Raw genomic sequence first — 23,276 nt, forward strand, 5'->3', positions numbered from 1 at the left:
ATTGTGTAATTTGATGTGGTTTTGATTAGGCTAATTTTCAGTTACCTTTTTTCATAAAAATAAATTAATGGCATACTCAAGATTCCATTCAGGCAGTAGGGAATACTTCTGGGTTGAAATAATAGAGTATTTATTTCAAAATGCTTTTTGGCACTCAATCTACAGTGTCCTCCCTCAATTTGTCTCTGATTAAGTTTTAATTAAAACATACCAACATTAAAAATGAGACTGTGTAATATTCTTCTAAGTGTTTACTTTTCCTGTCCTGTCCTTTTCCTGGGTATGTGTATACTACACGTGGGAGACCGCCTCCCAACCTGGATAGACTGACTCACACTAGCAGGGTTCAACCTAACAAAAATAGCAGTGTGGACATTGCGGATCCGGTTGCAACTTGGGCTACCTACCCACATCATGATAAAGGGCAAGTCGAATAGGAGAGGCCCCTTTTCCCTGGACCAGGTGGAGCAGCTCACACCCTCCCACCCCTTTGAAGTGCTATGATGGGGTGTACACTGGGTAACAAGGGGTTAAGGGATTATTTTGGGCTCAGCCAACCCTGACCTACCACACCTGCAGCAAATGCTCCACCTGCTGGAGGAATTAAGAGACAGGGAATTAGCTCATTTGGGTGGCAGAGCTGGAGATGAGCACACCTCCAGCTCACAACTCCAGCAGCGCAGAGCAGAGGGAAGCCTAAAGGCTATCATACAGTTGCCCAAAGGGGCCCTCCCTGAGGGAAGGAAGGATATATCCCAGAGAAAACCAGAGAGGGAAGTATCCTGTGGATCTTGGACATTGGTAAACCCCTCCTACCTATTTTGGTTTGGATTTCCTCACCAGGGGAAAGCCTTGGAATAAGCTGACCCCAGAGGTGGGGATGAAAGAAAGAGGCCCAGGGAGGAGAGCCTTGGTTGCCAGGCCACTGGTAGCCCAAAGGGCTCTAGGTCGGAGTCCGGTGAAGTGGGAGGGCCTGAGCTCCCCTCCCCTCAATCCCCTTTGCAACTGGGGTTACAGTGCTGACCAGTAGGCCACACTTCCCAGCCAGATCCTGAGTGAGGACTATTACAAGTGCCAAAGCACCAAGTTTGGTTGGGATTCACTGTGGGCATTGTACTAGCTACTCCTTTCTCAGGAGGCTGGGGAAAAAAATTCTCTCAGCATCAGATTGGCCAAGGTGGAGTGTGGGGAGGATTGCCTTCCCCAAAGCAGGTTTAAAGGGGTCTCTGTTGCTGTGAGTAGGGAAGGGAGTTATGTAATGAGTTGCAGCATCATAGCCTAAGTGAAGGGCAGATGTCCAGTGCAGGTACTCTGTAGGGCGAGGATACAGTGACTGGATAAATGGCTTGCTAAAAGACTTAAAGGAGATGTTTGTTAGAGGAACTGAAGGAGTGTGGGTTTCAGGGCTGTTATGACTGGCATGGCCGGGAGCCAGTGCCCCCTTCTTTAACAGTCCACCTGAACCCTCATTCAAAGGTGGGAGGAGGATGGTAAGGTCCCACCAATTGATTGGCTGGGGACCAGGATGGAAAAAGTGGGGGCTGGTGGAAGCCCCTGGGTAGATATTGAAATGATCGTGGAGTTGCCTGCACTCCTATCTGCCTGGTAGTCCCAGACATCTAATTATAAAATTGCAGCCTGATGAAACCACATACAGTGTGTCCTGTCCTTTTGGTGTAACTGGACAATACTGCAGTAAGCTAGTTGCTTGCTTCTAGTTGCAAAAAATGCTTTTTTCTAATATGTGTTTGCAAAGGAGCATTGATCTACAAGGAAATTAATATTTTAAAGAATAAATCATTTCAGTAATGTTTCATTAGACATAGCCACTCACTGTTCTTCTGTATACTTTTTGGCTTCTAAATCACCAAATACATATTCAATAAAACATAATTTAGAGAATGGCATATTCTATATTAGCTATCTCAGCAGGAAAAAAAATAATGATAATATGCACGCTTTCGACCAAGGTTAAAGATGAGTTTAGGTAGTTATGGTTACATACTGTGAAACAGAATGTCTTTCCAGACTTCACACTTGTATTACAATTTATAATATTAGCACTTCTTTAAAAAATAAAAGTTCTCACCCCATACTACTTGTTAAGTATTGAAGTCTTTAGTAGAACACACACATTAATCCTTGTGTTCACAGCCAAAGTCCTCTACATCTTTTGAAACTAAAGTCAGTGTTTTTATTTGATGTCTTGCCTATCATTCTTTAAGATAAATGCCCTATGCCTTTAATCTGAAATAGTTTTTCACTTGTATCTTTTCATCTTGTAGCAAATCGCTCTATGCTGAGAGATCTTTTTGAAATCAACATAGAATTGGCAAAGCCTTCACTAATTTTGTATTGTTTATATTCACATAAAAGAAGGATCTTTCTTAAACCTGTTGGAGAAGTTGCTTTAACAGGATGCATTTTGGTGAGATGAAAGTAAATGTTGTATATTGGGTAGAATTGGCAATTTTTACCTTTTTGCTAGTTGCACAAAACAATGATGCAGATTTCTTCTATGCTTCTATTTCCAGCACAGACGCTGAAAGTCAGAGAGTCAATTCTACGTACAGTTGTCATGACACATTTTTATGGGCTGAATCTTAGCCATGTGATTATTAGTACTTAGGCTCAGAATGGAAAACTGTGAGAGATGGAACTAGAAGAGCTAGAACTATGAAAGAAGTATGTGACTATTTAAAATTGAGCACCAGCAAATATGTGTATTTCTTGGTTTTAAATATGAGTAGGTTAAAAAATTCCATGTGCTAATTTGTGTGAGAGAGGAGAGAGACATGTATGTCAATATCTTTCTGGTATCAGATACAAAGTATGAGTGCAATATTCCAGGTGCAGTTGCTTCAGACTTGTGTGTGCATGTGTGTATATATACTGCCCTGTATTGATGATTTCCTTGTTTTTGATGATTTTGTCTATGCAACCCAAAATTGTATTGGCCTTCTTTAGTTTTTTTGCAGCTACATTGCACTGCAAGTTCAGATCTAGATTTCTCTGCCAGAGGGATGGGCGTTTTCAAATGCACCTAAGTGAGTTAGGAGCACAAATACCATATACTGAAAATCAATGGGGCTTGTGCTCCTGATTCATTAAATGTGCACTTGAAAATCCACCTTAAATCTTTCAGTATTACTGCTTCTGAGGTCTCTCCCTTGCACTCAGTATTAATGTAATTCAGATATGTTAGTTTGCATTCTTCCAAGTTGAATATTGTGTTATTCCATTGGAGCTTATTTTTGTAATCCTTTTATTTCCCTTTGCTGCTGCTGTTAATCATTTATATTGTGGAGCACCTAGAGGCCTGAACTAGATCAAGGCCTCAATTGTGCTATGCGCCGTACAGATATATGCTAAATAAAAGTCCTTGCCTTGAAGAGTTGACAGTCTAATTAGACAGGTCATAAGAGGAGGCTGAGATAAGCAAGTGGGTAGGGAGGGGAGATTAACAAAATATTATGATACTTTAGGCCAAACTAGCTGTATTTGCTAGTATTACCCAATCAGTAGCAATAATCACAACTTGTGTTGTCTGCGTCAAGGAAAAGGTGACTTCTCAGCAGGAAGTGAGAGGAGAAGGTGGTGGCTTTACAGATTTTGCTCAGGGGCTTTTGCATTTATATTATGTTTCTCCTTAACAGGTGTTTTTGGCTCCTTTCAATTTTGTGCTGTCTATAGATATGTCCTTTCTACTAGAACCCTAAGGAGCTGTATTTAATTTGTATCAGATAACAGAGGAGTAGCAGCGCCAATAAAGGCAGGGTTAGAGACCAGGGTTGAAAATGCAGCAAGGACTTATTTTTAGTTGTAGTTAGCCTTCTTTCCAGGCATGATGACTAACCTCCCAGTAATACTGCAGTTGTGAACCACATTATGGACATCATGTAGCGTGGCTTATGCACATCTGGTTGTCACTGGAGATTGCAGAACCTGCAGCCCGTATGCTACAAGGAGCAAAGGGAGAAATATTGAATATGAAATACTGGATTATTTAGAGCAAATAAAAGACATTTCTCACCCCCACAGTGGTGGATTATTGGGCTTCTTCAGGTCCTGGAGCAAGCAAGTTGTGTTCCTGAGCTGGGGCATGGGGGAGGGGGTGTTTCTAAGTCTAGTGGTGATGGGTGTCGTGTAGGAGGACAAAGAGTTTGGAGCATGGGGGAAGAGTGCAGTTGTTCTGACCTATAAAGAGTTTAAGCAGCGGGAGGATGGATTCTCAGCCTAAAGGGTTAGGTGTTTGTATGTCTGGGATGGAGAGTATTTTCGAGCTGCAATATGTTGAAGGGAATTGGGGAGGTTCTGAGCTTGGAGAGGAATTGGCTGGGATTGGCAAATTGATTGAGGGGGAAATAAGACTGAGAATATAGGTGTATGTATGGGGCTGCATGGCAGGAAAGAGTTTGATTGGATGGGAGGAAGTTGGGACTAGGAGAGAATCGTGAAAAATTGTTGGGTAAATACTATTTTCTCCAACCTTATCCTTTAAAATAAGGTATCCCAGTTTTTCATCGTGAAAGCAGGAGGTGGTGTGAGAGTGAGGAGGAAGAGCTCACTTTTCTTCCTTATTCTCCATCAGAACACAAATCTTTGACATCCCCAACCAGTGTTTGTTTTTATTTTGATAAAGTTACTGAGATGTGTGTCTGGGGGTATTAGGCAAGGAGAGCATTGTGCTAGCTGCAACCCCACTAATTATTCTGCGTACCAGTCATCTTTGCTCTTGCCTCATTGATCAAAAGCACCATAGGCAGTAACTGATCTTTCAAGCACTTAAATGAAAAGATTCCTCTGAATCATAGATTCATAGATACTAAGGTCAGACGGGACCATTCTGATCATCTAGTCTGACCTCCTGCACAATGCAGGCCACAGAATCTCACCCACCCACTCCTATGAAAAACCTCGCCTATGTCTGAGCTATTGAAGTTCTCAAATCATGGTTTAAAGACTTCAAGGAGCAGAGAATCGTCCCTCAAGTGACCCGTGCTCCATGCTACAGAGGAAGGTGAAAAACCTCCAGTGCCTCTCCAATCTGCCCTGGAGGAAAATTCCTTCCCGACCCCTAATATGTCGATCAGCTAAACCCTGAGCATATGGGCAAGATTCACCAGCCAGATACAGAATCCTTTAATCCACCATGGACATAGGCTGATAAAACTAGTGAATTTCCTTACTTGTTTGTAGAAACATGTAGTTATATGAAAATTACGTGTCTCCCACTAAGATCAGTCATATAAATAATTTCTTCCTGTACACAGAGGGCATGAATGATCAGTTTCAACACTGATTTTGATGTATGCTCAATACACACAGAATTGGTAGTGTTTTACTCACTTTCCTACTGCCTCCTGTTTCTGAGCATTCATTACTTGTGCTACCCAGAGGGAGAAAGTGGTGGCAAGTCAGAATTAACACTAGCAGATTTTTTTTTTGAATCCTCTTCTTCTCCCATAGGTTCTTCCACAAGAAGGGGCATGAGATCTTATAACTCTGAGGTTCAAAAATTTCAGAACTCTTTTTAGTATTTGATATTCAATGAGGCAGTAACAGTTTGATAGTTAATGCAATTAGTTTTGTCCTATTACAATTCTGTGAATAGGAAGAATAATAAAAGAGCTCTCTGGCTTTTTAATTTTTAAACTGTTTTAAATGCTCTTATTTTTATCCGTCGTGTTCCTTATCCAGACAGTCTTTTACTTCTGAGTAGTTAAATCAAATAGTTATCGATGATGATAATGTATATAATACTGTAAAATGCACACAGAGCTTTACAAACCAAGTAAGGGCTGTTCTCTGCCCCAGGGAGATGTCCATCTGAGAGACAGGACAGAAGTTCAGCTAAGGGATGGCATGTGAGGGAGTAGTGAGAGAAAAAAGTAAAAGGAATCGCTTTAAAAAAATTTAAGGATGGATTTGAAGGAGTGGGGTCAGGGTGCATAGTTGGCAAGAACTGGGAGTCGAGTCTAAGCATAGGGATCTCTATGAAGCTAAGAATGAGAGAAGGTAACAAAAAAGCTCATTACGGAGAAGATTTGGAAGCAATCCCGAAGGGAATGAAAGAAGGATGAGGAGACAATGGCAGATATTCAAGGTGTATATCAAGCTCTTAAATTTCATGTTGTAAAGACTGAAACAATGGCCAGAGGGAGAGGGTTGAATATCAGAGCAGCAGAAAAAGAAGGGGCCTTTAGCAATAGTGATTTTAGTTCTGCTGGAGAAGACAGAGTTGAAAGACAAAGACCCTCAATAGGAGAACGTACTAGTAATGAGGAGAGGTGGTCAAGGCATGAAAAGGGTTTTAGCAGTAAGGAATAGATAAGAAAGGATACATTTTCATAATGTTTATTCAGGAAGAAACAGTAGGATTAGCAAGAATTTAGACATGATGGGAGAAGGAGAGTGTGGACTTGAAAATGAAAAGGAAGCTGCAAGACTGGGTGATGGTAGGAGAATAGATGAGTCAATAGGGAACCAAGAAGTGGAATAAGATTGGAAAGAAAAATAAACCTTACTTGGAGGATATGGGGCTGATCTGTAATAATTTATTAATACTGTGCGTGTCCTGGCAGTTAGAATAGTACAGTTATGACTATATTGAAAAGTTTACTGTACACACATGCTTGTTTAGTTTAATAGCAGAGTTGTTAGGAAGCCAATATATCAGGAGGACAACAACTTAATTAGTTTTAAGAGAGATCTGGACAACTTTGTGTGATTGTTTGACATGATTGCTTGTGATGGTGGGTGTGGCAGGACCATCTGGAGGTCCTTCCAGTTCATGTATTATGTTTCTAAAATACTATGCTTGAGGGCTTCAACGGGGACCAGAAAGGAAATCATCCCCCTCCAAAGATATGTCCTAGCATTTAGGGGTTTTTTTGTTTTGTGTTTTTTGTGTTGTCTTCCTCCTCTAAAGTATCAGAGATGGTCACAGCAGGAGATGGGACACTGGACAGGGTGGGCTAGTGCTCTGAGATAGTACCAAACTTTCTCTTTCAGATGCATGGCTGGCTGGTTCTGGCTCACATACTCAGGGTCTAACTGCTCTATGTGGGGTCAGGATGGAATTTTCCCACAGGTCAGATTGGCAGAGAACTTGATGGGGTTTTGCCTTCCTCTTTTTGGTCAAGGGGTATGTGCTGGCCACAAGGGACCTGAAAGGGCTGAATTAGGGCAGGTGGGCATAAGCAGCCTATTAAGAGGCAAACAAGGGAGATTTAGGCTGTGTGAAGAACCTTGATTAGAAAGAAGCACACCTGTGAGGGAACAGGTGTGGGCTTCTATAAAGTCACGAGGCTGGCAATAGTGTAAGAGGGCTGCAGAGTCAAAAATGACAGTCAGTCTCCCTGAGAGAAGGGAGATGGAAGGAGGGATAGGAACCCCTCAAACCTAGTAGAGAGATCTGAGTGTGAGCAAGGTAGGAAGAAGTGTAGGGGCAAGAGCCGTAAGATTGGGGAACCTGCAGACCTTGACTGCTAGGTAAAGGGCCCTGGACTGGAACCCAGAGTGGAGGGCAGGCCTGGGTTCCTCTATCAATAATAATTTTTAAGCTGTCTTTTATAGAGTATTAACTTCATGGTGAAGAGACAGGGTATATCTGAAGTTAAGAGTTTACAATGAAAGAGGAACTGCAGTTTTCTTCTTGTGCTAGACTTTAACCTTGAACTTCTTACAAATCCTGGCACTGATTTGTGGTGCTCTGTATGAAGATTTGTCACTACATCCATTATAAACATCATTTGAGTATTTTACCTCAAATTATAAAAAAAATAATTTTTTAAAAAATTCATTGGTTGACTCTTTTTACAAAATTTATTTGATGCATTCTTATTAAATGAATGTGTATATTTTCCTAGTTACATCATCAGTTCTGTACCAAAATTCCGTATTAATGTAATAGGTCAATGTGTTGCCTTTCACCTAAAGATATTCAGGATTCAGTTTCTCTTAGATCTCAAATTAAAATAAATTTGGTTTCCACCTGATTCTTAGTGGACTTTTGCCCAGCTTCAGATAGTAGTGTGCCTCATTGTTTAGATTACTAAATAAAATGGATGTAAATAGTATTGTACCCTGTTATCATATTGCAGATATTTCTACTTTCTCCAGTGTCTTTAGAATATCTTCACCTTTCAGTAATTTTACTACAAGCTAACTTACATTTGAGCTGAATGTGACCGCATTTAGAATGTAAACACTATGGCATTTACAGATGGGAGGCAACATTCTGCTATCAATTGAACCAATGGCAAAATTGGGGGTGGAGAAAACACTGATACTCTTTCAAGGTCTACCCATTTGAAAATCCTGGGTAGGGGCTGTGTGCACTTACTGGCTCTGCTGGCTCCCTTAGGTGAGGCTTGAATGCACTCTGGTTTCTGTACCTGCTGTCTGCCTTGTTGATGGCAGAGGCTTATAATGCGGGGGTTGGGGAGAAGAGAGGAAATGCTCATCGCACCAATGTGAGGTGACTGTTATGGTAATTTGTGTACATTTTTTAGAATACAATCCACTTTCTTCTTCAGAGGGTTTGATCAGCAATGAAATGGCTAAATAGTGATGTTTAAATTATCATTGTTAGGCATTTGACAATGCACTGTGGGGGGAAAAAATGAGAGCGTCTGAAACAATAGTGCTGAAAGGTCTGAACTATCTGCAAACTCAGGCAGACTTTGCTGTTTTGTTTATACTTGATTCATATTTAGAAAGTTTTCTTCACAACTCTGAGGGGGCTTAGGGACATAGTATTTTTCAATTATAGTTTAAGTTTTGGAGGAAAGAAGAAATTCTCTCTCTCTCTCCCAGAAAACAGAAAACTAATCAAGGTAGTAAACTACCTTCAGATGGTCCATTTCAATCCCTGAATTTATATTTCTTGATTTCAAGGAAAATAAAGGTCAGTTATGTAAGGGAGAATGTTTCCAAACTTGGCTTCCTACATCTGAATCCATGGACTCTGAACTCTCAAGAATTTGATTTACAGCAGCTGATACCATTAAGTTTTGGCCCCTGTCAGGACAGAATCACCAGCAGAACGTCAGTGGGAACAGTGAAAACTAACCAAACTCTGTGGAGATTGTAAAACATGATGTCAATTAATTTGTTAGTAATATGAGCCGGGCATACATTTTTGGTCCAGATGCAGCTGTGGTCTTTGCACATGTGTAGTTACATACAATTAAAAACACATGGCTGAGGTTTTTTTAAAGAAACAAAACATTGGAACAATTTCTGCTACCCAAGATAAAACTAGCACTCCAGCAATTTAAAGAGCAATGTAGTTCAGATCATAGTATACAACTTGTTTTTTTGCATTTTTACAACAATCAAACCTTGCACTTACATGCTTTCTTTCTGTTAAGGATGAGCAATATACGCTGTCTTGCCCCCTGCGATCAAGAAAATATAGTGAAGGAGGTAAAAATGGTAATTGTTTTAGTCTAGAAGACAGAATAAAAAAAAAGCTTTAGATCAGTTTTACTTGTCTTTTGCTCACAGCTACTAATTTCTTTCTTTTCTATGCAATAACTAGAAACAGTTCTCTTGCTAATATAGAACTGAACTACTTCTGTTTTATCTTCATAAAACCTGGATACTGATCACTACTATCCATCATAGAGCAGCATGAGAAATTGCATGCTGACTCGCACTGCAAAAATAACATACCAGTGTCACCCTCATTTGCTAGCTGTTTTATATTTGCTTATGTTACTATGCTACATGTAGTTTGCCTACTCAATTATACTTTTTAATGTGAAGTTTTTCTTAATTGTTAAGAGACAACTGCAGAGCAAAGAAGCACAGCCCAGACTCATTGTTTGGTTTACTGTTGTTATGTGTACTGTATTTTAGCTTATTTTCATTATGAAAACAAAAATGCTGCATTGTCAAAATTCTGCTGTAAGATGTGCTGATACAAGATGCAATTCACTGGGAGCTAGCTTAGGCTTCTTTGAAAATCTCAGCCTTAAACTCTCTGCCTCAGCTACCTGTAGGGTCGACAGATTATTGTCCCAAGATCAGGCCCAGTATTATTCAAATTATTATATAGTTGGGAACCCCGATGTGCACAGTTGCCACACTCATAAAATAGGAACTCCTCTGTATTTACAAAAAGAAAAGGAGTACTTGTGGCACCTTAGAGACTAACAAATTTATTAGAGCATAAGCTTTCGTGAGCTACAGCTCACTTCATCGGATGCATTTACAAATAGTTTAATACATTTAGCACAGTCAAACACTCCCAACTCAGTAAGGTAGACAGAGATACTACAGAATGCACATCCATATACTCACACCATCCCTTGTAGAACAATTTAATATGTTAGCCATCATCTTCCTCATCACCGTTACCTTCTCCCTCATCACTAGTGGCCATCATTCTAGCATCTTTCCAGGACTACATCTTCTTCTCCTGTCTCCCCTAGGCTAGCATGCAATTTTTATGTTTGTTTGTTACATTGACACCACAATGTTTGATGCGGTCCCTAAAGACCGCTCTCAGGGATTGGGACTCAATTGTGGTGGGCATTTGTATACACGCATAACAGAAAGATTGTGCCTGTCCCAAATAGATTACAGTCTGAATAAATGCAACATTGCCTTCTGGAAGCAATCACTGCACAGTATTACTTGTGGTAAACATTGATTAAAAAAGGTTTAGAACAGATGAGAAACTAGGAAGTCTACTGCATCAAGCTATAATATGGTGTGATGTGGATTTTGTATGGGTTTCTATAAAATGTGTTGGTGTAGCATACCACTTGAAACTTTTACAAAAGGAAAAAAACAGTTCTTGGTGGTGGTTGTGTGTTTTCTGTTGGCAAATCTTCCAGTCCTCACCTAGGAGAAACATTATACAATAACTAGTCTTTTGTGGGCCTGTGCCAGTAGACATAAAGGAGAACTTATTTGATGATCTCTTCCACATTCTGGATGCTGTGGTCCCCCACCCCCTTTCATTTTGTAGGTTAGTGGACTGTTTGATAAGTTTAGGGAATATAGAGTGCTATAGTAGTCTTCCTGTCACTGATCTATTTGTGATTCAGTGCACTACAGCAGGAAACATGCAGTTGGTAGGCATGGGAGGGCCTTTGAAAATGTCACATGACAAACAATCAAATTTGTTTCACACAGATTTCTAATACTCAACATTACATTTTCCAGAAAACTTTAAAGTCACGTATACATAGGTATATTGGAGAGCAGCTTCTGAAATCTACTTTTGCTGTCATACTTCACACATCTGAAATTTCATACAGAAGTATCATTGGCCTAGGAAGGAACCGATACAGTCATGCAGACACCCTAGCTCTTTCAGGGCAAAAGTAGCCAAGGATGAAAGTGCTTTCAGTTCTGTACTTAGCCTTTCAGCCTCTAAACTAGAGCAGAAAATCAAATTGAGGCAACAAGGTGTTGACTTCATGGAGCGGGAGCAAATACTGGGTCGGTCTTTGGGGAGGGAAATGCAAAGGCCCAGAGGTGTAGTTGTCTGTTGGGTTTTTTGTTTTTTGTTTTTTTGTTTGTTTTTTGGGTTTTTTTTGGTTCTTGTCTAACACAATATGATAGGTCTTGAGAAGGCTATGGAGTATTATGAGCACTAGTTATTCACTAAAACACAGATTCATCCTGCTGTTGTGTAGCTAGAGGACAAGGTTTTTTTCAGGTGGTGATGCAGGTAACTATTGTGTCATGAGGTGGTAGTCATGAAAGAGGGCACTTTGCTCTATCACCAGGCAGCTCCTCTGATAGTATTGCAACTGGTACATTAGGATGGACTGCTAGTGCTTCATGTTTTTGGGCTCCTGTGTAGTTTCCTCAGTTGTTGGTAATGGCAAATGCCCTGGTAATGCCTTTTGTCTTTGTGATACGAAATGAAAAGTGGGATCTCTGCAAGTGTTGCACTTAATGTACTCCCATCACTAGAAACAAATCATGATATCAAAGTTGCATCTTGGCTTTTTCAGAAACATGAGAGGGAGATTTCAAATACCATTTCCAACCTGGAATACTGGGGCTATCTTTCAGCCAGAAGCCTTGCCATCAAATACATAGGAATTCAGCCTCTTCTCCTCAAGCCATTATTTTCACAAGTACCTAGACTAAGAGTAGGCAAATTATAACCTGCAGACTGCTTCCGGCCTGTCCGTTTTTTTTTTCCAGCACTTGAGCTTCAGCTGGAGAGTGGGGTCGAAGAGTTGCCTTGCTCCTGCCGGGGAGTTGCCCCACTCCATTTGCCCAGCTCTCCTCAGTACTGACACACAATTCCACCATCTTCTGGCACATGCGGCGCCACGCTGCACAGGCGCGACTTCACCGTGCTGTTTCTGGGATCGCAGCCCCACCCCTACGCGCTAGCACACCCAATCCTCTCCTGGTCTCTTATGGGCCCACCCTCAAGAGCCTCGAAACTGCCCATGAGCCGTACCCATCCCAGCCAGGGTGCTTCCACCTGTGGCGGTGCCTGGTACAGCCACCTTGGTGTCATTGCTGGCAGGGCCCCTAGAAGTCCTCGGTACTGCCCCGTAGAGCCCCCCCGCCCATGCCATGCCCCATGAGTTCCCTCTTCCCCCACCTTGGTAAAATCCCTTATAGAGCCCCCCCCTTGCTACACCCTTTCAGTTGTATGGTGTGTCTATTACATGATCCTTTATCTTATAATTGAAAAGGATGGTGCATCCTCACACAGTCCCTTCTTTTGGCAAAGAGTAGTGTCAAACTTCTACTCACCTTCCTGACCACACGGAGCAGGCTCAGTCAGTCAGGGCCACTACTTCATTACTAATCACAATCAATAAATCATCATAGGGAATTCAGAAAACTGATGTGGAAAGTATGTTATAGCAATATGAAATTATCCTCTAATGAAGATGCTTTTAAATGAAATTTCATTTAAAAATTTCCAAGTAACCCAATTTTGTGATGGAGTTCTGTATTTTTCTTTCCACTAACTAATATATAAGAAACCAGCTTCAAATAACCAAGCTCACTAAATGTACCCAAACATGCAAATGCCTAGGACATGCTCCTCTGCCTGATTTCTTACAGCTTCTGAAATTGAACACAATGAGCACTATGAGAGTTCTCAAGCTAATTAAAGGGATACTACCCTATTCCCCTATACACTCCAATTTGTAAACACAAATATGTATCAACATAAATGTTTCACCCAAGCCTTGTTAAGAAGCGTAATTAGATGAATAAAAATCCTGGTTCTAGCATGAAGGTTTTTTAAAGTGTGGTTATGCTTAAAAACTGGGAGCTGGTTTTTGTTGTTTGGTATTTGAACTGCCTCCTTCAAGAACATTTTTCAACTGTTGCTAATGTTATGGATAATACAAAAGCCTTACTGCCACAAACCATGGGGAGGGATCTACCTTAGTCAGACATAGCCCACTTTATTACCGCAGAATTAGAGGAGGTAGCTATCTCAGTGGCACTGCTAAATAGATGATGATGCCAACTGAAGTGTACAGTACTGTCTGTTTTATAATTCCAGGGAGTGTGTCAATTATTCAAAGGGATTGATAGGGTTTATTCTGATTTCTCCTTTTGAAGGCGGTGTTGTGCAGCAAAGCAAGTTAGCTTTCAGTTCTTTTTTTTTTTTTTTTTTTTTTTTTTTTTTTTTTTTCAGTTTAGCCAATGCTAAACAGACCTCCGAAGTAGCATTTTTAAAGTTGATGTGTGGAGTGTTGCTGCGCAGACGTTTCTGCTTGTTAGTTTGTCAGCTGAATATGTCCCTTATAAAGATGACATGATATTACAATCAGGCTGATAATTGATAGGTGGTAGTTTTTTTTGTTTGAGTATATTTTGTGTGTATGTACAGAATACTATATGGTCTGGGTTGTTTTTTTTTTTTTTTCCAATAAAGGAAAAGGGCCTTATCACAGGAAATTTCAAGTGTCGCTCACATTATGTACATTTTAAGAGCATACTCTAAAGTGTATGTATATATGAAAGAGCTATCTATTTGTATGTTTGTGGTAGATGCACACATCTTCTCAAAATAAGTGGGTTTTGCCCTTTCCAGTTCCTGTATCTTTTCATGTTTGTTCATAACTATTTAATTACAGTACATTTTTTGTGTTCAATACCTGTTTTTAATTTTCAACTCAGATTCTACATGATCTATTTAGAAATAGAGCCACTTTATTTCAACAAATGTGCTATACCAGAATACTGCAATCTTTCTCACTATAATTTTTCTTTTGTGCAACAGCAGCCTAAGAAAATTGTGACTGAAAGCAAAGAAATGTCATTTAAAAAAAAAGTGGGCATTCTTTAGCCATAGGGATTCTCATATTTAAAAATGATTTTCAGAATTTTGGTGAGCTGGCTTTCACTTGCTTCTGTTTTATTTCTGTATATGTGTGTGTTGGTTTTCATTTTAAGATCATATCTCTGTGATTTTAAATATAGCCCCAATGCCTGTGGTGTAAGGAAATTAGAAATGTGACATAGTGATACATTGGTGTATTTCTGAAATCATACACACTCGGAAGTAACCATCCATCTATTCATACAGCACATTTTAGTTTTTATTGAGCATACTTACTGTAAATGTTAAATGTTGCTCATGATAGCATAATAAACTGTATTTTAAAGTCCATGTTTGAGCTGACTTTGTGCTTGCTTTGTTAGTTCTTTGGTCAAATGCCATGAGAAAATATGCACATGAGAATATTTTTCTCTATCGTGGAAGTAGAGGCTGTTACCTGAAGTGTAGATGATGGGATACACTGTGAGACATTAGTTATAAATCAAACCAATGCTCCTTATGAAATGCTCTGATTTATGAATGTAAGATTTACTTTTCCAAACTTGCTATAATTTATTTCCAATGTGGCAGTGTTCTGAAAGAAAATGAAATGCATCCACACTGTGCACTTGAGGTAAAGACCTTGATGTAGTATTAATCAATACCACTGTCTTCTAGGAAGATGGGGACATAATTCACCCGACACACTTGAAGCAGCTGTCATTTGGCTACCTGACCGAGAGACAAGACAATAGGGTAAGTAGAACCTATTGTTTTGTTACTATAGAATGTTTGTTTATTTTTCCTTTACTCTGGCTAAATAATACAAATAATTATTTCAGGATGGGTTTTAGCTGTTTATGAATATTGGCTTTAGATAATTGTTGCCCCGTATAACTGGTCTAGATGATAACAAGTATTGTCCAAGATGAAAGAAGTGTTAGTACAAGATAATAAAAGCAGGAGTTTGTCTCCAGAGATGTGAAGTGCTGGTTGTTTTTCCTCTTATACGTTTATAACAAGCAATTCTGTTATCCAGTTTAGATTTCTTCTTCTTCATTCATTGCCTCATTCTGTTGGAGGACATTTTTGGCAGTAAAGTAGTAGACCCATCACATCTATCATGACCTATCAAAGATCTGTCAGATGGATGGCTGTTTTTGAAATTTGCTATTTCAGAAAAAACATACCTGAGCATTCTAGGCAGAAATTTGACATTTTTGAGATGAAAATCAATCTTCTTCTATTTGTTGTTTCTGAACTAAGGCTTAAGCTGTGATTATAGAAGCAATGACTGTAAAATGTTTGGGGATACAAAATGGGAACAGAAGCATTTAGATAAAACTTTGACAGATGTTGTCTTACTGTAACATAAACAGTGGAAACAATGTTATAAGAGATGTACAAAGTTTAAAAAAAAATGAACCGCTGGCTTGCTGCTATTGTAAACATGTAAAAAATGCAATATACACCTCGGTACAGTTACTTAAGGGTAGAGAAATTAAACTTTAGTCCAGTCAGTGGCAAACTACTTTATAGAACATTTAGCAGGGGAGCAATATCAAAAGGTTTAATAGATGAAAGTGGCTGTCAAAGTATGTTAAGTGGCTGTATGAAAGGTTCTGTATGAATCTTAAGATGGGAAATTATTATTTTGCTGGGGATTGGCTGAAACTTTGATTAAGCTGGTGACTGTGATAACTTCCCTTCCTTCAATCTATATAAAAGAAACAGTTAAGCTTCTGTTGGAGTAAAATATCTGAAACAATAGAAGTCACCACCAGAATGCAGGCCACACTTCAGGTCAGTCAGGAACTGAGCTGTGTGGGTGGAGAGTTTTTACTGGAGGTGGGGATGAGAGAGCGGGAGGTACAGCCTGAAACAGCAGAGAAACTGACAGAGAAGGTAATGGATAGGGAGGGAAGTACTTGACGTGTGATCTCAAGAGAAGGCTAAGAGAGAGCTGTTGGGTTAGAGTGTTGGCTGGAAAAAGAGGCTTGGAGTCCTGAGTGAGGAAACTCTTTGGAGTCCTACTGTGTTTAGGGAAATAGGACTTTGCATACGTTCTTTGGAAATAAACAGGATTGCATCATAGAAATACCAGACTCCATAAGAAGAGACTCCAATGGTAATGACCAATGCTTAATTTTTATTTTTTATATTCATAACGGATGCAGAAAACCCAGAGGTGCCGGGGCTATGAACTGCCAAGCCTAGAGGTGCTAGGGCTCAGCCCTGGCAAACCCTGGAACAAGTTAAATCCTGGAAACCATGCACAATACCTTGAATGTTGGCCAACCCCTCATGTCAAAAGATGTAACATTATAGTTAAAGTGTTGTTGTTTTTCTGGGAATATAAGAGACAGATCATCTCCATATATGTATGGATATAATGACCCTCAGCTCTCCTTACTTTTTTTTATTCTTCTTAATTTTGTTAAAGTTCCTTCAGAACAAATTTGAAAGCCATTATATATTTTAAATGAACTAAAACAAAGCTAAAGCAATTGGATTCCCTAGTATCAAAGTGTGATATCAAACACCAGATCAATGAATCACAGAATATCAGGGTTGGAAGGGGCCTCAGGAGGTCATCTAGTCTAATCCCCGCTCAAATCGGGACCAATCTCCAGCTAAATCATCCCAGCCAGGGCTTTGTCAAGCCAGGCCTTGGATAGAAAGATTCAGGCAGAGACAGAATTCACAATGACTGTAACTGTAACAACTACAGCTGCATCATTGTTATAAAAGTGAGTGAATGTTTTCCAATTTTTTTAAAAAAGTCAATGGTAATGCAACTTTTATGGCTGTACATTTAAAAATACCACAAAAAGGCTATCCAGAAGTTAATACCAAATTTTCAATCTGGGTGTTTGAAATAGGAACCTAAAAACCAGATGTGAGCACATATGTAAAAATGATCTGGTAGTTTAAACTTGCTTTTTTGTTGCTGTTTTGTGTGTGATGGGATTTTTTTAGGGTGGAGGGGGGAATTTAAAGGTGCTGTCTACTGACAGCTCTCACTGAAGACCTCTGCAAACAGAGGAACTCATCCTCAGCAGCACTATGTTCATGCCAAATTTCAAGACATTTATTTAGACCTGTTGAAATGTGGCTATAATAATTTTACATTGGGAAACTTTTTTCCTCACGCTTTCTGCTCTAAAAACAAAAGGATTTTGTTCAAATGTTTTTTTAAAAATCACCTTTGGAAAGACCAAACATTCCAGAAGGTGAATATAGTTGAAAGTGAGGATTGTGTAAAATTGGAAGAAGGGGGGGACACAATGGAAACTAATTTTGCAGTCTTAGTTAAACAGATGCTGCTTGTAACCCTTGGTAGTATATTAGCTGGTGTAATTAATATTATAGTACTTGTTTTAAATCAGAAATTTGTCTTCAGACTTTTTCAAATTAATCACTGCAATAGGCTAACATGTCTTTTCAACACAAATGGTAATGTGACAACCACAGAATTATGATTTTATTTTGTTAATGGATGCAATAGGGCATTATTAGAAAAGGGATGATTTTGTACCTCTAAGTTTTCAGCAACCAATAGTTTCAGGTATGATAACAGCAATGCTTCCCAAAATGCTTTAGATAATCTTTTTGTTAAATAACATGACATGTGGAAGGTAGGACTCGTGCCTTATTTTGCTAAAGTTAACAATAAAAGGAAGCTAGCTAAATCTGTTTTCTCTATTTCCAAGATGAAGATATTAGGATTGAGAAACCCATTCCAATGTAGACTCCATTAACACAGATTGCCTTCAGCCCATTAAGCATTGTCATTAAGATGTTTTAAAGAAGTGTTTTGTTTTTTAAAAGCTACATTGGAAAACTGAAAGAATTAAAAACCACTTTGGTTTTTTAAAAGCATGTTTTCTGAGCCTCAAGAAAATGACTCTTCATCTTCATTTTGTACACCAGGTCATGTAGCAAACTCTACCTTTTTAAAACCATAACTTCTCAACTCGGAGCTTTGTTCTTGCGAGATTCAGGCTCAGTTCATAGAATATCAGGGTTGGAAGGGACCTCAGGAGGTCATCTAGTCCAACCCTCTGCTCAAAGCAGGACCAATCCCCAACTAAATCATCCCAGCCAGGGCTTTGTCAAGCCTGACCTTGAAAACCTCTAAAGAAGGAGATTCCACCACCTCCCTAGGTAACGCATTCCAGTGCTTTACCACCCTCCTAGTGAAAAAGTTTTTCATAATATCCAACCTAAACCTTCCCCACTGCAACTTGAGAGCATTACTTCTTGTTCTGTCATCTGCTACCACTGTGAACAGTCCAGATCCATACTCTTTTGAACCCCCTTTCAGGTAGTTGAAAGCAGCTATCAAATCTCCACTAATTCTTCTCTTCCGCAGACTAAACAATCCCAGTTCCCTCAGCCTCTCCTCATAAGTCATGTGTTACAGTCCCCTAATCATTTTTGTTGCCCTCTGCTGGACATTTTCCAATTTTTCTACAGCATTCTAATTTTACAAATGCGTGTAAATCTATTATTTTATTTTTTTAGGTTACTATTGTTAACTGAAATACAAAAGTTAAAATCGTGTTTCCTTTCACTTTTGTAACCATAACAATCTGGAGTTGGTTATGTATACATCATGATATGGAAACAAACTTGAAATGAATTTGGTTGTGTAACATGTCACATTATAATGGTAGAGCCCCTGGAATAGTCTATACAACATTTTTATTTAATTTTATACATGTGATTCTCAGAGTACAAAATCTCATTCTTTATATTACAACGAACATTGAAGAATGCATTTAGATGATATGAATAAACATGATGTGGTTATGTAATCTATAAGGTTTTATCTTTGCCCCCCTCAATTTTCCACTTACAAATTCTCCAATTAATATACTTTCCAACCAAGAAATATCCTACTTCTCAGCTTCATCATCTTTCAGTCTCTTGACCAATAAACACTCAACCTGCACTGATGCCTGTGAGGAAAAGGTGGATTTTTCAACCTCCGGTAGAACAAAGAGGGAAGTCAATTATAGTGTCAAAATTCCATACAAAGGACATATTGCCAGTGCCTGCCTCTTTTCCATGTAGACGGAGATCTGGCTCAAGTTCATCTGCTCATTTTAACTGGGACCAGGAGAGAGCCAGTCCCTCAAGTAACCAAAGCCTTCATAGGTAAAAATCAGCATCTTAGAATCACCCCAAGGCCAGTGCAACTCTTGTAGTGTGTGTCCTGGTATACTGAACTGTTCAACCGGCAGGCAGGCAGTCACATTATGCTGTTTATCATTCTTCATTAGCTTGAATTTCAAAGTGGTCCCAAGTGTATATCTATTAAGAACTTCGTTTTGAGGTAGCAAGGACATGGAAGATGGTAACAAGGTCCATCTTAAAAATAAAATACCACACTCTTTTTGCCAAATATAGATGGATAATGTCGTTCTGCTACAGCAGCGCTTTTGTTTTTCCAAATCAGCTCTGAATCAAATTAATCTACAAAACTACAAACCTGAGTCGCATATGGCAGGCATGCTTCTGCAATTTAGGGGTCTCGGTATTGTTTTGCCCAATTCTTCAGATTGCTTTCCTGTTCATCAACATTGTTTCCAATTTGCCAGAATTAATGCGTGTCCTAATCCAAGCTTTGAATTCACAGAGACACTGGGTTATTTATGTCTCTGCCCCAATTGGGTTTGAGTCTGGAAACCAGATATTACTGCACATAAGTTTCTTTTAGAATAGTCAGGCACTCTGCCCTTCCATAGGAAAACCTTGATAATCTCCACCAACAGTGAAACCATATAGCCTTGTCCTTCAGGAATCAAATCTGTTGTTAAAGGGCAAACGTTGGTTATAGAAGCCTACCAAATCCATCACTAAAGCAGTCTGGCAGCTGAAGAGCTACTGAGAATGAAGTAAGAAAATAGGTCCTTCACCCCTGCAATAATGTGTTGACTTCAAGTTGAAGTTTGTCTAAAGCAAGAGAGTAACTGTCACGTGTCCCACCTCTATATCAGAAATATTAGATCCAGAGTATGGCCAGTTGCGTAAATTGAGTCAAAAACACTTAAGATTTTTTGGATGCTCTAAGAATTGAGATTATCCTGAGTGGGACAGGAAACTTGTCAGTTACGTGGACATTAACATTATGCAACAATATTAGCCTCTGTGCCTTCAAGTGTGCCATTGTAACTCACACCTCCTGTGTGTGGTGCTCTGTTCCCTCTAGTGGCACTGAGACCACTTAGAGTGAGATTGAGTCTGCTCTACAGCCTTAGCTAAGGGCCATGTGGCTTTTAGCTCATGCAGGAGAGACTCATGCATTTAGCTCCAGAGGTCCCAGATTAGATCCTGCCTGACGACGACTTGGGTCTGTCGGTGTTACATCAGTACCTCGAGGAACCTGATTGTCTCAGCCAAGGCTTCCTTGCTGCTTTTTGGCAATCTATTAAACTCGTGCTACTACCATTTGTATCCCATCCTGGTGGACTCATACCAGAGGGATGCACTGATTTGGATACATCTGTCATTGGCATGGGAGACCAATACAAAAAGCATGGCCCTATTCCAACCAGTCCTTTTTCATCCCATATTGCATCCTGGACCCAGCTGGAGTCAGATGCAGCAGTCAGGCAGTGTCAACCAACCAAGATGCAAAGTTGGGGACTTCATCTTCAATAAGATCACATAGTCATGCACTAAGCTCCAGAGGTCCCAGGTTTGATCCCGCCCACTGAGTAGGGTCTGTCTGTGTTACATAGGTACTTAACTAATGCTTTCAATTTCTCATGTATTGTCATCAATATTTAGCAGTTTGTGAAAGTATTATAACAGTATTAAGAGAAGTGGTTGTCTTTTTTCTTTCTTACTCTATCAACAACATAAACTAATGTATAAACTTGTCTTTTTTTGTTAAGCAGCAGCAAAAAGCCAGACTGGTTATGACTGTTTAGATCACTTAGACATATACTTATTTCCCTGTTAGTAGATGCCTGTGCTAATGCGGTACACAACATAGGCGCCAACTTCTGCTGGCGCCGGTGGGCGCTTGACCCCCTCTGCCCCCAATCCAACCCCTTCCCCAAAGTCTCTGTCCCCTCCCTGCCCCATTCTGACTCCTTCCTCAAATCCCTGCCCCTGCTCTGCTTCCCTCCCTCTCCCTCCCAGAGCTTGCCACCGCTGTTTGGCGGTGGCAAGCACTGGTAGGTAGGCTGAGGAGTGGGGATGCAGCGCGCTCAGGGGAGGAGGCGGAGGCGGAGGCAGAGGAGGAGGTGAGGTGGGGCAGGGCGGGGAGCTTGGCTGCCGGTGGGTGTGGAGCATCCACTAATTTTTCCCCACGAGTGCTCCAGCCCTGGAGAACCCACGGAGTCAGCGCCTATGGTATACAAACACAATCTCTACTGTATAAATCTTTCCCTTGCTGTAGTTTGGTTTATTAACAAAAAACAATAAGATCACCTTGAATCTTCTCTCTAGGCTTGTCTGCTCCTTCAAGAATATTCATCCCACATGTAAGGTCCTTTTATCCCCAAGAACCACTCCACCTTCATGATATCCAAGTGAGGTAATGACATACCTGCTGAGTGAGTCAGCAGAACCCACATAACACTTTACCCACTGGTTCCACACCTATTATAACTGGGTTGAATGGTGTAGCCAACTGTGCCAGCCTGATGCATTTTCTTTTTACTCACTTGCAATCCATTTTTGCAACTATATTGTCCTTTTTTTCTCCCCAGGTTTATGGTATAATCTCAATGCCATGTGGCTGCTTAGATTTCCTAACCTAGATGATAGTGCTATGTACATTCTGTTTCCTTTAATGGTGAATCAGTATAAGCAGAAGTGATAGCTTGTTTATCATCCCTACGTCTAATTGAGTTGTTTGCCTATGGCACGTTCTCAGTGTAAAATTGACTGGGACTATAAAATGCAGAAACAATTTGCTTCTTTAAGATAAATTCTATTGTGATTTTTTTGGGGGTTTCAAAACTGAAAGTACTTAGTACTATTGATGAAATTAAATGAACAGGTTAACATAGAGCTTCAGATGTGAGATTATTAATAAAATCTAAATATATTGCTTCATAAATTTTAAAGATAATATCGATATTGTGTTTTAAGAGTGGCTGCTGCTGCATTTTGTTTTACTTTTAACATTTTTTCTTTCTAGTTTAATGTAGGGCTTAATCCTGCAAGGGAGAGGCGGATGGAGAAGAGTATGTGGCCAGAACAGCCAAATGGCTGCTCATAATCTTGTGAGTTGATTGGCAATACCTGGCACCAAAATGTTTTCATAAATATTGACTTTGCACACCACATTGGCATGCTCTGAACACAGGCTCTATGTCCTAGCTCCAAAAATTTTTCTTCCTTCACCATCCCCTGAAAGCATGTGTCAAAATACGTGAGTGGTGTCCCTGGTTTGCTTTGTTTTTCTCCATGCAGTATTGCCAGTGCAGCTGCTGATTATGTGCATGAATCACTGAAGCCTGAGGGCTTGCAGAATTAAGCCCATATTTTGCAAATGCTTCAGTAATTATGCTTTGAGAATCTATATGAAATTTTGAATGTGTATATATTTTATTATATTTGAGGTAGAATTATGCTAACCCATAAATGGAAACACTTGCCATTTGGGTAGTATTAGATGCAATTTGATCCTTCAATGAAATACTGAAGTTGGCTATACTCTTTGCACACAAATTCAAATTAGCATTACAACTTGTTAGACAAGAAACTTGACATGTATCGTCTACATTCTGTGGATATTTGGGCCAAAAAATAAACAAAGCCTTTATCTTGTAGTCTTAAAAACTAGTAAGTCTACGAGTTTTATATCTGCGTGCGCGAACACACCCACCCCCCCCCACACACACTTGTGTTTTGTGTGGCTTTTAAAACTTAAGAATTTATTTTTAAAATGTATGTAGAATTGATTTAATCAGTTTCAATTTCATTGATCCATACTGAGCACACGCTAAGTAACTCTTATTAAAAGTTTTATGTAAAG

The 23,276-nt window shown here is 39.7% G+C and overlaps 1 long non-coding RNA gene across 1 annotated transcript; it reads left to right on the forward strand.

The window, feature by feature from the left end:
• The first annotated feature begins 654 nt into the window (after positions 1-654).
• Positions 655-23,074, forward strand: LOC122460980. The gene is made up of 4 exons (XR_006282664.1): positions 655-801; positions 14,954-15,031; positions 21,740-21,827; positions 22,437-23,074. It is a non-coding gene; the product is annotated as an uncharacterized LOC122460980 (long non-coding RNA).
• The last annotated feature ends 202 nt before the right edge of the window (positions 23,075-23,276 follow it).

Source organism: Dermochelys coriacea, chromosome 7 (assembly GCF_009764565.3).
Source record: "Dermochelys coriacea isolate rDerCor1 chromosome 7, rDerCor1.pri.v4, whole genome shotgun sequence".
NCBI classification, from domain to species: Eukaryota; Metazoa; Chordata; order Testudines; family Dermochelyidae; genus Dermochelys; species Dermochelys coriacea.